This window comes from Pongo abelii, chromosome 4, assembly GCF_028885655.2.
Source record: "Pongo abelii isolate AG06213 chromosome 4, NHGRI_mPonAbe1-v2.0_pri, whole genome shotgun sequence".
Lineage (NCBI taxonomy): Eukaryota > Metazoa > Chordata > Mammalia > Primates > Hominidae > Pongo > Pongo abelii.
In genome coordinates this window covers 98,186,937-98,203,341 of record NC_071989.2, presented here as the reverse complement: position 1 = coordinate 98,203,341, position 16,405 = coordinate 98,186,937, and positions in this window count along the sequence as shown.

Here is a 16,405-nt window from a genome sequence, read left to right as displayed (position 1 = left end):
TGGATCACTTGAGGTCAGGAGTTCGAGGCCAGCCTGGCCAACATGATGAAACCCCGTCTCTACCAAAAATACAAAAATTAGCGGGGCGTGGGGGCATGCGCCTGTAATCCCAACTACTTGAGAGGCTGAGACAAAAGAATTGCTTGACCCGGGGAGGCGGAGGTTTGCAGTGAGCCAAGATGGCGCCACTGCACTCCATCCTGGACAACAGAGTGAGACTCCGTCTCAAAAAAACGAAACAAAAACAGGCCGGGCACGGTGGCTCACACTTGTAATCCCAGCACTTTGGGAGGCCAAGGCGGGTGGAGCACCTGAGGTCGGGAGTTCGAGACCAGCCTGAGCAACATGGCGAAACCCTGTCTCTACTAAAAATACAAAAATTAGCTGGACGTGGCACCGTGCGCCTGTATTCCCAGCTACTCAGGAGGCTGCCACAGGAGAATCACTTGAACCCGTGAGGCGGAGGTTGTGGTGAGCCAAGATCGCGCCATTGCACTCTGGCCTGGGCAACAAGAGTGAAACACCATCTCAAAAAAACAAACAAACACCAAACAAAATAGCCAGAAAAACCATGCTAAGGAAGAATAAATATAACGGGTCTTGTCTTATCATATTACAAATTCTGTAAATTTAAAACATGGTATTGTCGCATGAACAGAACTGATCAAACAAAATGTAAAAATTTATAAATAGATACAATTATATTGATTAGTGTACAATAAAGGTAGTACTTTAAATTAGCAAAGGAAAACATAAATTTTTCAATACCTGCTCTTGGGATAGCAGTGAAATGGAAAAAGATAAAATCAGATTCATTCCTCTCAAGAGATTTAAATGTAAAATAATAAAACCATACATGTTTCAAAAAAAACCAGAAGCAAACTCCTGTATAACTTGTGGATATGAAAAATTTTTCTGATCTTATTCCAAATACTAGCAATAAAATAAGAAATTGGTACACTTGCATACATTAAAAATATTTTTTTAATTTTGCATGACAAAAAGACCATAAACAAAGCAAAAATATAAGTAACAAACTGGAAAAGATTATTTTCAGCTTATGCCACAAAAGGTTAATACCTAGATTGTCTAGACACTTAAATGCCAGTTTATAGAAAACATAAAGCATAGAGTAACATGTTAAATGGCATCATCAAAATGTAATCAGCAAAGTTCATAATGTGGAAAACTGTAAGATAAACATAATGGTTTCTTCAACAAATAAACTAGAGGACAAAAAGGACAGAGGAAAAAGGAACCTATGTAGTTTTAAAGGCTTAAAAAACATTTAAATTGAATGCAAAATTTGCAGGTTTGGATAGTATTTAGATCCTGATTCAAACAAACCAGTATAACAACAAAAGAAGAAGAGGAGGAGGCAGAGGAAAAAGAAAAAATAAAACGTGGAGAAATGCAAATGCTGACTTGATCATTTGAGACTATTACAAATGTATTTTTTTGTGTGTTTTTTTAGTCGTGGTTAAACCATTACAGTTTTGAAAAAAAAAGTTATTTTGGAGATACATATTAAATTGTTTACAAATGAAAGGATATCTTTCTGAGATTTGCTACAATATATGGGTATAACAGGCTAGCTCCGTGGCTCATCCCTGTAATCCCAGCACTTTGGGAGACCAAGGCTGCAGGATAGTTTGAGCCCAGGAGTTCAACACCAGCCTGGGCAATATAGCAAGACCTCATCTCTACAAAAAAAAAAAAAAAAAAAAAATTAGCTAGGCATAATGACACATACCCGTGGTCCTAGCTACTTAGTAGGCTAGAGGTAGAGGCTGCAGTGAGCTGTGATTGTGCCACTGCAATCCAGTACTCACTCCAGAGTGAGTCCCTGTTTCAGGAAAAAAAAAAAGATGTAACAAAGATGAAACAAACTAGCTATGCAGTTGTAAATATTAAACTGGATGATAGATACATGGGATTTATTACATTATTCTCATATATATTTGAAATTTTCAATAATAACAAGTTTTGAAAAATGTAAATAGCAAAAAAGCATATATCAAACACTGATATAACCAGAAATTTTTATGTAACTAGGGAAGATAGTAGGAAGCGTTGTCAGATGAGTGCTAAATTTACATCTGTTATAATAGGATATCAACACATAACCTTTAAAAACATAAACCATAAATTGCAAGATAAGTAAATATCTTAAAATGTGAAGAAATGTCTTAAGGACTCTAAACTAGTTTCCTCTGGAAAGTAAGATTTATAGGTAGGCAGGAATAAGGCAAAGAGTTGCTGGTTTTTTATTTTTGCCATTGTTATTAGTATTTGATGTTTTAATAGAGTATTATTTTGATGAAGATTAAAAGGAATTCTTGTTAATTTTTAAGGCAAGATAAAGATATTGTGGTTATGTAAAAATATACAGTATGCATTTTTTAGACAACCATACCAAAAACAATAATGTAATATGTGGTCTGGGATTTACTTCAGAACTATTCAAAGTGGGCGGGAAGTTGGGAAAGCATTGGGAGTATAGAAAAAACAAAATTGTGAGTTGATAATTGAAGCTGAATGATAGATCCATGTGGGCTCATTATACTATTCTACTTTTGTATAGATTTAAATTTTTAAAGAAAGGAATACTTTAATAAATATATTATTAATCTCCTCAAAGGTAAGACAAAACTTGGCATCCATAAAAGAACAGAACGGTGTATAAATAAGCAACAAAAAGAAAAAATAACTCTTAAAAAAAGATGATAGTAGAAACTTTATAGATATTTTGGACAATATGGTTGAAAAAAACTTTCTAGAAAGTAAACCAAGGAATGGAAAATAGGACGGAGATGATAAATAAATCAGAGTATCAGTCCAGGAGGCCCAAAATTCAAATAGTAAGTATCCTAAAAAGCAAGAAAAGAGAAAACAAAGGGGAAAATATTATCAGTGAAATGATTCAGAAGCATTTATGAGAGTACAAAATATGAATTTCTAGACTGAAAGGACTGCCTACAAAATGAAGATGGATACACACCAAGATACAAGCCATGAAATTTAAGAATACTAGATACAGACAAAAGACTCAACAAGCTTCCAGTTTTTTTGCGGGGGCCAGGAATGGGGGTAGATTTAGACTTTATTTAAAAGATAAAGAATTAGAATGACTTTAGAGTCCTCAAAAGTTACCCTGGATGCTAGAAGACAATGGAGGAATTATTCATTAAAAATTTGAGGCCAGGTGTAGTGGCTCACGCCTGTAATCCCAGCACTCTGGAAGGCCAAGGTAGGCAGATCACGAGGTCAGGAGGTCTAGACCATCCTGGCTAACACGGTGAAACCTGGTCTCTACTAAAAAAAAATACAAAAAATTAGCCAGGCGTGGTGGCAGGCACCTGTAGTCCCAGCTACTCGGGAGTCTGAGGCAGGAGAATAGTGTGAACCCGGGAGGTGGAGCTTGCAGTGAGCTGAGACTGCACCACTGCACTCCAGCCTGGGCAACAGAGTGAGACTCCCTCTCAAAAAAAAAAAAAAAGTTTTGAGGCAAATGCTTTTCAACTTTGAATTATATACCCAGCCAAACTATTTAGAACAAAAACTTTTTTATATACTGGAATGCTTTCTACTGAAACAACAGAGTAGACTTTAAAATGTGAAGAAATATGATTTAAGGCACATGGTTTCGACACAAAAGCAAGACAAAGGCATTGCCAATATAATGTTGAAAGAGCTTCTCAAACCACAGGAGTCTAGAAACCAACCCAGTTGTACTGGAGCAGATCAAATGGCTCTAGGATAAACTTCTTCAAGATGATGAAACTATTAGAATACTACTTAATATATTTATTTAACCATATTAAGAAGAGATTTACATACCTGGAGAATATTTGGATGATGAACTAGTGATAAATGCATAGAAAATTGAGCATATAAAAAAGATAGTGGCTGGCGCGGTGGCTCACGCCTGTAATCCCACAACTTTGGGAGGCCGAGGTGGGCAGATCACGAGGTCAGGAGATCGAGACCATCCTGGCTAACACAGTGAAACCCCCGTCTCTACCAGCCTGACCAATATGGTGAAACCCGATCTCTACTACAAATACAAAAAATTAGCCGTATACGGTGGCAGGCGCCTGTAATCCCAGCTTCTCGGGAGCCAGAGACGGTAGAATTGCTTGAACCTGTGAGGTGGAGGTTGCAGTGAGCCAAGATCACACCATTGCGCTCCAGCCTGGGTGACAGAGCGAGACTCCATCTCAAAAAAGAAAAAAAAATTAGAATCTAATTTAATTTTCTACATGTAGATACCCACTTTTCTCAAGACCATTTGCTGAAGAGATTATTTTTTTCCCATAATGTATTTTTGAAGCCTGTTCAAAGATTAGTTACCATATATGCATGGGTTTATTTTGTACCAGTGGTCTGTGAATCTGTTTTAATGCCAGTGCAATACTGTTTTGTTTGCTAGAGCTTTCTAATATAATCTGAAATCAGGAAGTTGTGTTCTTGCTCAGGATTGCTTTAGCAACTCAGGGTTTTTTTGTGGTTCCATATGAATTTTGGGATTATTTTTTCTGTTTCTGTGAAAAGTACCATTGGAATTTTGATAGAGATTGCACTGAATCTGTATATTACTTTGGGTAGTATGGACATTTTTACAATGTTGATTTTTCCAATCTACCAAGGCTGAATATCTTTTTATTTATTGATGTCTTCTTCAATTTCTTTAATATTTCATAGTTTTCAATTTACAGATTTTTCACCTCCTTGGTTAAATTTAATCCTAAGTATTTGATTTTTAATGCTATTGTACATGGGATTGTTTTCTTAATTTCTTTTTTGATAGTTCATTGTTAGTGTATAGCAATGCAACTGATTTTTGTATGTTGATTTTGTATCCTGCAACTTTACTGAATTTGTTTATTAGTTTGGTTTTTCAGTGGAGTCTTTTGAGTTTTCTATATATAAGATTGTGTCATCTGCAAAGAGAGACAATTTTACTTTTTCCTTTCCTATTTGGATGCCTTCTTTTTCTTGCCTAATTGCTCTGGCTAAAAATTTTGGTCCCTACTCTTCCAGTTTCTTCCTTTTCAACTTTCTGGAAGAATTTGAGAAGGACTGGTATTAATTCTTCTTTAAATGTTTGGTAGAAATCAGCAATGAGGCTGGGCATGGTGGGTCACACCTAGAATCCCAGCATTTTGGGAGGCTGAAACTGGCAGATCACCTGAGCTCAGGAGTTTGAGACTAGCCTGGGCAACATGGTGAAAACCTGTCTCTACAAAAAAAAAAAAAAAAAAAAAAATTAGCCAGGTGTGGTGGCGCATGCCTGTACTCCCAACTACTTGGGAGGCTGACATGGGAGGATCCCTTGAGCCAGGAGGTGGAGGTTGCAGTGAGCCAAGATGGCACCATTGCACTCCAGCCTGGGCAACAGAGTGAGAAAAAAAAAAAAAAAACCTGGTCATTTCAAGAGCATTTGAAGAAAGAAGAAGGAAGGGGAGGGGAGGGGAAGGAAGGGGAGGGGAAGGAAGGGGAGGGGAGGGGAGGGGAGAGGAGGGGAGGGGAGAGGAGGGCGAACCAACAATGAAATCGTGTGGTAGGAAAATCCAATCAAGGTGCCAACAGATTTGGTGTCTGGTGAAAGCTTATTTCCTAGTTTATAGACTGCCATCTTCTCACTGTAACCTCACATGATGAAGGGAGAAAAAGAGCTCTCTGTTGTCCCTTGTAGAAAATCACTAATCCCACTCGTGAGGGCTCCACTCTCATTACCTAATCACTATGCAAAGGACTCATCTTCAAATACCATCACACTGGAGGTTAGATTTCAACATAAGAATTTTGGAGGGGACTCAGACATTCAGTCTATAGTATAGCTTTCTTGATTTCCCCACTTTTCTCATAGGTATCCAGAGCTGAATGCTCAGTTATCCTGTCTCTTTCCTATTAAAAAAGTCATCATCTTTCCGATGTCTGTCAAGCTTGTCTGTTACTTTGCATCACTCTACCTTCAGTCTATTTCAGGATTCTATCATCTCACACATGGGTTACTATAGAAACCTCCTACTATGCTTCATATCCTTTCTCTCTCTCTGACTCCTCTCTCTCCATCACTCTAATCCTGAACACTACAATTTGAATAATTTCCCTCAAATACCAGTTTTAACAGATATTCCTCAGCTCAGTATACTTTAACATTTATATATTTATTTACTGATGATAAAAACTAATGTGAAAGGAAACTTGTTATTAGAGGCAGAGAAGTTGAGCAGTCTATTTGTTCTTATTGTTGTACTCTTAAGTTCATAGCAAAATATGATGAATTTAATGATCTGTAACATAATTGTTCATGTAGTTGATATAATTAGATATGATTATAAAGCTACTTGCCAGTAGAAGATTGTGGGAAAAAAGATGATTTTTTAAAAATAAAAACTATATTTTATACTTATATATGCATCTTCTATAATTAATTTAAATTCTTATTTATTTATAATAAATACAAAATGGTGAAAAGAAAAAAAGGTAACTGAATCATTGATGAAAGAATCAAAGAAAAACACATTTATATTGAGGTAAATTGTTTCCATTGAGCTAGTTATCTTATTTGAAGCTTTAAAAATATCTGACCATTAAATAGACAATAAAATGAGATAGTTTTTAAATATTAAAATGATACTATTTCTTACAGCTAAAAATGCAAAAATTGCAACTTTTTTTTTGAGACAAAGTTTTGGTCTTGCTGCCTAGGCTAGAGTGCAATGACATGATCTCAGCTCACTGCAACCTCCACCTCCCAGGTTCAAGCAATTCTCCTGCCTCAGCCTCCCGAGTAGCTGGGATTACAAGCACCTGCCACCATGCCCAGCTAATTTTTGTATTTTTAGTGGAGATAGGGTTTCAACATGTTGGCCAGGCTGGTCTCAAACTTCTGACCTCAGGTGATCCGCCTGCCTCGGCCTCCCAAAGTGCCAGGATTACAGGCATGAGCCACTGTGCCCAGCCTGTAATCTTTAAATGTAAGCCTAGGAGCCACCACAACTTTGATATTTTTAATGAAAATATATGACGTGGAGAGAATTACATCAGAAATGCCAAGGAAGACTCAACTTGACCCTAAGGTTCCACTTCATCTTTTTTTTAGCAACATTTTAATTTAACCTTCAGTATCATGATGGTAAAAAGCACTGAGAATCAGCTGTAAAAATCACCATAGAGAACACAGCATGTTCTCAGGTCACAAAAATGAGGTCTCTCCATTCTGCCAAAGAAGGGTTTCCTGCATCTGGCAGTGCTGCAGCTAGTAGACAGGGATTATCCATTGCGTGATTGTAAGTAGCAAATATACACAAATCAGCACCAATAAAGGACAAGTTTATCAAGAGGACAAAACTGGTCACTTCAAAAGCATCTGAAGAAATAAAATATAGTTGGTCCACCTGGAAAATGAAAAAAAAAAGTGTTAAAACCCCAATACTTCCTTTCATCTCTCTCCGAGCGGCATGGCCCTGATTCTCTCTGTACTTCTGGGCATCTCTTTGCCCCAACAAATTATCTTGTACTTGGCTTTGACTTGCTGTCCTTTGTCAGGTCTTGCCCTGAGCTTTCAGTTCAATTACTTAGCACTGTCTGACTCGTCAGCTCAATATCCATGTTCAGCATCTCAAGAAAAAGAATCTGATTGGTTCAGTTTAGGTCAGGGTTCTCCAAGTGGCCTAATAGACACTGATAGTGGGAGAGACTTTAGTATACATCTTTACAGAAACTGTGACCAGTTAAAATATACTTTTTATTATCCAAAGTTTTGTGAAATCCTTAGGGAGTAAAGGAGTAAAGCAGGCTGTGGTGATAATATACTCCCAGTTCCATTCTGGAATTTTACCATTAATAATTCAATCACACCTTTACTTCTCCACTGATTTTAAGAAATTAAGACACACACACACATACACACACATGTACAATGTCTGAGTTATAAAACAGTTGACAGAAAATTAAATTTGTTATATGAATCCTTGACCTACTCTAAGAATGAGAACCCAATTAGCAAATATTTATTGGTTCCCTTAAGTGAGCTCAGCACTGACAGCATTGGAGTGGAGGATGAGAATAACAAATGATGAAACTGATACTCAATTTTTTTGAGTGTCAGTAAACAAATGATAAAATTGATAATTGATAATCTTTAATACTCAAGTTTTTCCTAAGTCATGAGAATTCCCAACTCCAAAAGGACCCTCCGTTTGTGGTGGTTCCCAATTGGCTCATAGCTATATTCTATCTATAGCCTATATATTCTTACTGTTTGCCTGCCCATTACTGCTGCTCAATTCTTGCCACTTCTCCAATTACACTCTTACTTCTCAGAACTTTCCCCTTCAACTGACTTTAAATGGAAGAGGACTTCTAGAAAACGTCCTTAGGCAGATTTTTGTGAGGGCAAGGGAAGACACATAGTTGTCTGTTTGGGAGGTTGAATAAATTATCTCTGACTTGGCTCACTATTCTAAATGGGATGTGGTGCCACTCAATATTCTCAAATCTGGAAATGTGTCCCACTTTCTCCAGAGACTAGATTTGGAAATAAGAGAACACAGCACATCTTGCGAACTGTGAAAAGATCAAAGTTTGCAAACTCAAATGCTTTGAAGATGAAAGCAGATAAGTAAAATGAGTAAAGCTAGCTGGATAGAATATATCACATGGTATGGGAACCATAAAAACTTGGTAGTAATTCTGAGGTAGAAAATGTATTTTGGGTACAGTGACTATAGTTTTTCCATGCAGTGTGTAAAATCTTCTGTGGTAGAGAAAATCCATCAGAAGTGTTATCTGCTCTGAAAACCTTCCTTCTACCCTTGGCTGTGTTTTTTTCATTCACAAAGAGCAAAAATAAGTTTTAGAGAAGGTAAAATTAGATGAGAAAGGAAAAAAATTAGTGGAAAGAAATGAAGACAGATTCATGAGCCCTGGTTCCCCTGTGTCTTCCTGTATGAAGTATCTTTACAGGCCTAAAATCTTGGAAGTTTGCGGGCTCCAAAGTGAAGCCATTCTTTTTCCACCTCAGTGACCCAGTGACTTTCTTTTTTTTTTTTTTGAGACGGAGTCTCGCTCTGTCGCCCAGGCTGGAGTGCGGTGTCTGCGATCTTGGCTCACTGCAATCTCCGCGTCCCGGGTTCACGCCATTCTCCTTTTCTTTTTTAAGAATTGAGGAATTGCAGTTTGGTAGCTGAGATAAGAGCTTTCAAGAAAACAAATGTTTTCTTTAAGAGCCATTTGTCTAGTTCATTCACAAAGAAACAAAGCTATTGCCATCTAGTGGTTTAATTCAAGAAATTCAGTAAAGCAAGTTTTTCCCGTGAAGTTTCACATTAATATTTTCGTGTGGCCCTGAATATAAAAACATTTGTTTGTAGAAAGCAATCCTTAATACACTTTGTCAAACTAAGGATTCAGACTTGGCCACTTATCTCTTTCTTTTCAAGTTATATTCTCTATTAAGTAGGATTTGAATTAAAACACACAAAAACCTCATAATTGAAGAAAATATCAATGAAAGATGATGTTACACTGAAGAAATTGCCAGATATTAGACAGCCAAAACCAAATAATAAAATTAAATTAATGGTGAAATTAATAGTTCTAACAAAATTTTAAAAGGGACTTTATAAAATAAATAGGTATATGTTATATACAGTTATATAGCAATGTTTTCTAAAATATAGTCTAAAACTACATACAGTCCTTGCTTTTGTTAAATACACTATTATAGCAAAATTGGCTACAAAAGTATATTTTATTAAATATTAATTTATCATTGACTTTTATTATAAAATTTAAAATGTATTTCTGTAACACTATCCAATCCAAAAACCTTTGATATTTATACATATAAAAATTACATCTGGAAGTCCAGAAACATTTTATTTATAGGTAAACTCAGAAAACTCACAGGTATCATTTACTTTCTGCATGGGTATAAGTTTTTGCAGTCCTAAGTAAAATGGAATCACTCTATTCTATAGCACGATTTTATTTCTAATAACGGCATGAGAGACAAGAGCTCCCATAGATGTTTGGACTCCATCTGACCATGAAAAAGATTTTCCCAGGTTCTCCTTGGACATTTCAGATCACCATTAGCTCAAGTATTGTCAAGAAGAAATTTTTTTTCAATTCCTGAGTATTCTGATACCACTTTTAAAGCAATTTTTTTCACTTTGGAGACTATAATAGCTTAAACTGAATTAGAATAGAGCTTAATTCTCATCCTTGGTCTAGACAGTACCATGGTGGAATATATCCAGCACGAGACAAACAAGATGCCAAGACTTTTCTAGAGTAATCTAGATTTTCTAGTAGTCTTCTAGAGTAGATATACAAGTTTAAAGGTGAGATGAACTAAACAGAGGAACAAAGAGGCTCACTTTATGATTCCTGTGTAAAATAATAAAACCCTTTATTCTGAAAACAGTCTGGGGCAGAGACTGCCATGACACCCTGGATAGTTTATGGTAGAGGGAGGAAGGTGTATACTTGTCCTCACCCTGCAGCCCCCTCCATTGTTGTCAGCGTTCAGGTAACTACAGAGCCTGTTGTGGAAAGTAAGAACAGACTCGAGGTCTGGAGTAAGATTTGATTTTGTCGTCTAGTAAGAAGGCAACATGCAACTTGTGAGCTCACACAAGTCAAAGTTGGATGACTACAATCCCAATTTCTTGGTTAAATGTGCAATCTACCTTTATATTCACAAGACGAAAGACAAAAAAAAAGACAGTGGATTTTTCTTTAGGTATGTTAAGTTACTAGGCAAGCCAATTAAGGCAAAATATTGTAACACTGCCAGACTTCAAGAGCTATTTGTAAAGTGTGCTGATAACCTCTTTTGAAACAGGTCATGGTATTTGTCTAGAGGAAATAAGTCATAAGGGTGTATCTGTTTGTAAAAATGCCATCCTTTTCTCTAAATTATATAATCTATAGTTCTGTTTATTATAGGGGATACTTTCTTCTTCAAAATCTCATTAAAAATACAGAGCGTGGCTCCTTCCCACTCAAATAATGAATTTGAATCTTTGGGATTGGGGTTCAAACATCTCTATTTTCTAGCAAGCTCTCCAGGTCATTCTGATGTGTCTGAGTTTAAGAACCACTCTTCTAGACTTCATTACCAAAACCAATAAGACTAAATACTTAAAAAAGATTCTAAGGCAATCAAGGGTGAAAAAGTAGAACAACAGGTCTTATTTAATAACCACTTAGCTAGAAGACTGGCAGATCAACAATGAGATACCCAAATTACAATACCATCTGTGCAGGGAAGCATTCTTTAATAAGTCTTATTACCACATGTGGCAACCTGATAAAATCTCTGTGAAAGAGTGGAAATATTCCAGACAAGCAATTTCATTTATTAATTTAAATGTTATTTATTGAGTATCAGGTACATGCTAGGAGCTATGTTAGGCACTGGAATTACAAGGAGAAAAGGTCCTTCCCTTTAGGAAGCACTTATTGTAAAAACTGTTTTTAGACTTCAGTGCAGATAAAAATCACTTTGCATACTTCTTATGAATGCAGACTCTTGGTATCTAATTATGAAGAATGATAGTTTCATTAGTAAGACACAAAGTAAGCCAATACTGATAATACAAGTGGTAGGTTTTGAGATATACAGGCTGGGCATTGTGGCTCACACCTGTAATCCCAGCATTTTGCAAGGCAGAGGTGGGAGGATCACTTGAACCCAGGAGTTCAAGATCAGCATGGGCAACACGATGAAACTCCATCTCTACAAAAAAATACAAAAATTAGCCAAGTGTGGTGTTGCATGCCTGTAGTCCCAGCTATTCTGGTAGCTGAGGCAGAGGGATCACTTGAGCCTGGGAGGTGGAGGTTGCAGTAAGCCATGATGGTGTCACTAAATTCTAGCCCAAGTGACAGAGTGAGATACTGTCTCCAAAAAAAAAAAAAAAAGATATACAAAGATGGTCATTTGATCACCTATCCAGATCAAGAGGGAAGGGGAAATATCAGGGATAGTTTTTTGTAGAAGATGATAACAATTTGAATTCCTTAATGAAAACTAGCAGCTTTCTAGATGAAAAAAGGTGGGAGTCAGGCAATGGCAGTGAATGATGAGAAAATGTACCATACATTAGGCACTGAATCTTATGTCTGGGTGTGAAGTTGAGGGTAAAGTACAGTGCAGATAGGATTGGGTAAATAAGCAGGACCAGGTTATGAGGACTCTTGTGTCCTAAACTAAAGAGTTTTAACTTTACCCAGAAATAAATGGTGAATCATTGAAGTATTTGAGGTAGAGTTTGACCTTGTCAGAATCGGGTTTTAGAAAAAAGCATTCTGATACTACTGAATGAATGGGTTGGGTGATTCAAGAAAGGGAGAATAACAGGAAGGTCAGGCAGGTAGAAGGTTGATATGATACTTAAAGCAAGGAATGTGAAAGCCTACCTTAAGGTAGTGTTGCTGGAGTGGAGAAGAGAGAAAGGGGAGATGCTAAAGTGATTAAAATGATGATACATGGAGAAAAAGGTGGGGTCAGTTGGGTAGTGGGGTGAAGAGAAGAAGGTAGAGTGAAGGATGACTTCCAGGTTTCTGGGTTGATTCTACTCATCTCATCTCCTTAGTGATAGTGTTTCCTCTTTTTAATTGGGAAGACCTTCCCTTTGCCATCTTTGTGCCGAGCACTTTGTACTTTAAGTAGCTGTATCATTTGTTGAGTGCTTACTATGTTCCAGGCATTATTATGATAAATACATTATCTCACTATAGAAGATGCTGTCAATGCCCTATCCATATCCCCTTGGCCCCATCTAGGAGTTACCTGCAGCCTTAGTGGATGGTTCCTGTAAAAACAAAGCTTTCTACTTCAAGTCATGGATCTTCTGTGAGAGGGCTTTCTCTGTGTTCTGGACTATACCTGACCTGTGCTCGGGGAGGCCAGAAGTGTCTGGGACGCTTGCCCAGGAGAAATTCTAAACCAGCGAGGAATGGGAAGTTAAGGATAACCACCCTTCCCAGCTTCCTAGCCCTGTGATGAAGAATCCTTGGTAGGATTTGGCCTCTTCTTCACACAGGGGGTATGTGCTTGTTAACTGAGCCACTATTGGCTTTTCTCCTTGTCTCACATCATCACACTCTCACCTCCCAAATAAACTACTTGCACTCAAATTTTCATCTCAGATTGTGCTTTGGGGGAAATCTAAATTAAGGTACTTGATGCTCATTACAACCCAATGAGGATGGTAAGAACTATTCCTGTCACCATTTTATATGTGTGTAAACTAATGCTTGGAGAGGTTAACTCAATTATCCCTATCACTTAGCTGGTAAATGCTAAAACCTGGATTCAAATCCGAAGGCTGTGATCTTAACACTAGGCTATATTGCCAGTCCTGAATTCCAAGATGCAAACTAGGCATCACTAGCTGTGGAGTGAAAGCCAGAGGAAGCCTGTTTGAGTGCCTTTTAGGCAGCACTGAAACTGACTACTCTTTTCAGATTTCAGTTCTTATTATTACAAATGCTGAGCCTGAGACTTGCCTGCCAGCACATCTTCCCTTTGCTCATGCCCACTTCAGTTGGTTAAAAATTCACTGTGTATTTTCTTCCCCTTTTCTGAGCCTGGTAGTAATATAGAATTTAGAAGCTGGCCAGGTCATTTTTGAAGAAGGTCAGATGTAGTCACATAATGGCAAAAAGTGATATGATGCATCAACCATTCTTAATTCTTTTTTCTACTTGTCAGATTTGCCTGCAGTACTTTCTTGGTTCAGTTCCTGGTTAAGAATTTGAAGTGAAATTGAATGATGAAAGGAAAAGGGCAACTGCTACTTGAGGTCAAGAAAAATAATGTGTCCACATATACACCATGGAATACTATGCAGCCATAAAAAATGATGAGTTCATGTCCTTTGTAGGGACATGGATGAAATTGGAAATCATCATTTCAGTAAACTATCGCAAGGACAAAAAACCAAACACCGCATGTTCTCACTATAGATGGGAATTGAACAATGAGAACACATGGACACAGGAAGGGGAATATCACACTCTGGGGACTGTTGTGGGGTGGGGGGAGGGGGGAGGGATAGCATTAGGAGATATACCTAATGCTAAATGACGAGTTAATGGGTGCAGCACACCAGCATGGCACATGTATACATATGTAACTAACCTGAACATTGTGCACATATACCCTAAAACTTAAAGTATAATAATAATATAAAAAAAAGAAAAATCAAATCAAAAAAAAGAAAGAAAAAAATGAAAAATAATGTGTCCAGAACCCAGCAGCAGCTCAGACTTTTCTCTCCTTGTCTACAATGTAAATGATTCATGTTGAAGGGAAGTACAGAGGAGAACAATGGAAAGTGGAAGATCTAATCTCAATTCCTTCATGAACTAGCGATGTGACATTAAGCAAATCACCTAACTTCTAAAGATCGTGCCTGGGCAGAGTGGTTTATGCCTATAATATGAACACTTAGAGAGGCTGAGGCAGGAGGATCACTTAAGGCCAGGGGTTCAAGACTAGCCTGGGCAACATAGAAAGACCCCACCTCTACAAAAAATTGTAAAAAAAGATCTTGGTTTTCATCTGAAAGAATAATTTCAAGTATGGATGGTCTGAAAGAATAATTTTAAGTAAGTTCTTTTCTAGTTTAAACATTTCTGTGGTTCTATCAAGCCCTGAGTTACAGTTGCCTGGATGAAGGAACCTCAGCTTCAAGTACACCGGTCCACTTTCCACTCTCTGCACATATTTGCACCTTCCGAAGTTTACGCTTTTTCCTTTGATTTTCCTTCCATATGTAATGGTTTGTCTTCTCTTATAAAACTTCAATTCAACTTTTATAATTTTTTGTCTTAATGATTGCAGAAATAATTGTGCCCTCCTCTGAAACCCTAAGCGTTTATTATCACACCACTTATCATATGGCACTTAGCATTTATAGCACAAGAAAACTCTGCAAGAGACATTATAGTAGGCACAGAGTACACGATTAATTGCCAGAGAAGTGGTTTGGAGCGTAGTTCTCAACATGTGGTGGTCAAATCACATTGAGTTTCTAAGACTGTACTCCTTTCTCTCTCACTGATCACACCCATGCTAGCATGTCATAACACTCCAGGATGAATATAATTAGTATATAAATGAATTCAAATACCTATGTAGGCCATAATGCGTAAAGTGAAGCAGTACATTTGCAATAATGAGTGGAGGAACTCCCACAGAAAGGAGAGCATAAGTCCCACCTAAAGAGGGCACCAGTGCCTTGGCTGTGAGGGGGTACAGCACCCATGTGGATAGATTCTCAGTTCTTAAAGAAAAGTCAGAAATCTAAAGTCTTTGTTCCTGATCTTTAAATGTTAGCAACAAAATGAAACATTTAAAGCATACTTTCCATACATTTTATTTAGCTCGTAGGTGACCCCTGGTCTCTGGTCCACAAGTTTTCCTCAGCAAATTGCAGTCTGGCTTTTCCAGTGAGATTGCTTTTCCAAAAGGTATCCTACACCAGCTTTGTGACCCAAGGCAGATAATTTAACTTGTTTGAGTATCAGAGCTTTCTTGCCTATGATATCAACCTCATAGGATGTATGTAAACAGTAAATGAGAAAAATCCTGTAAAACACAGTACATAGAAGTTAACACAAAGTACTCCACGAATGTTTGTTCCTGCTCTGCTGCAACCATACTGCGATCTGGCTTTCTGTATCAACATGGCATACCTTTAAACACCTTTGTGCCATCTCTCCTTCTGCCACTGCACACTCTTCTCCCCTCAGCCTCCAAGTTTTAACTTCTTGAGTAATGTGCCGTCTCAAGTTGAGTATAAATTTCTTGATAGTAAAGACTACTCAAGTTCTTCCCCTCCTCCATTTAAAAAACCGTTTTATGCTGGAAATTTTCAATCACATACAATGTAGAGAGAATAGTATAATCAACCCTTGCATACTGACCCATCCTCAACAATTTTCTTTCTTTTCTTTTTGAGACAGAGTTTCACTCTTGTTGCCCAGGCTGGACTGCAATGGCTTGATCTCGGCTCACTGCAACCTCCACCTCCAGGGTTCAAGCAATTCTCCTGCTTCGGCCTCCCCAGTAGGTGGGACTACAGGTGTCTACCACCACGCCCAGTTAATTTTTATATTTTTAGTAGAGATGGGGTTTCACCATGTCGGTCAGGCTGTTCTTGAACTCCTGACCTCAGGTGATCCACCCTCCTCGGCCTCCCAAAGTGCTGGGATTACAGGCATGAGCCACCATGCCTGGCCCCTCAACAATTTTCAATGCATGGCCGATTTGGTTTCATCTACACCCTCACTAACCAATTCCCCCTGACACTGGATTATTTTGAAGCCTGCTAAAGACATCACATCATCTCACTTGTAAATACTTCAATAGTTA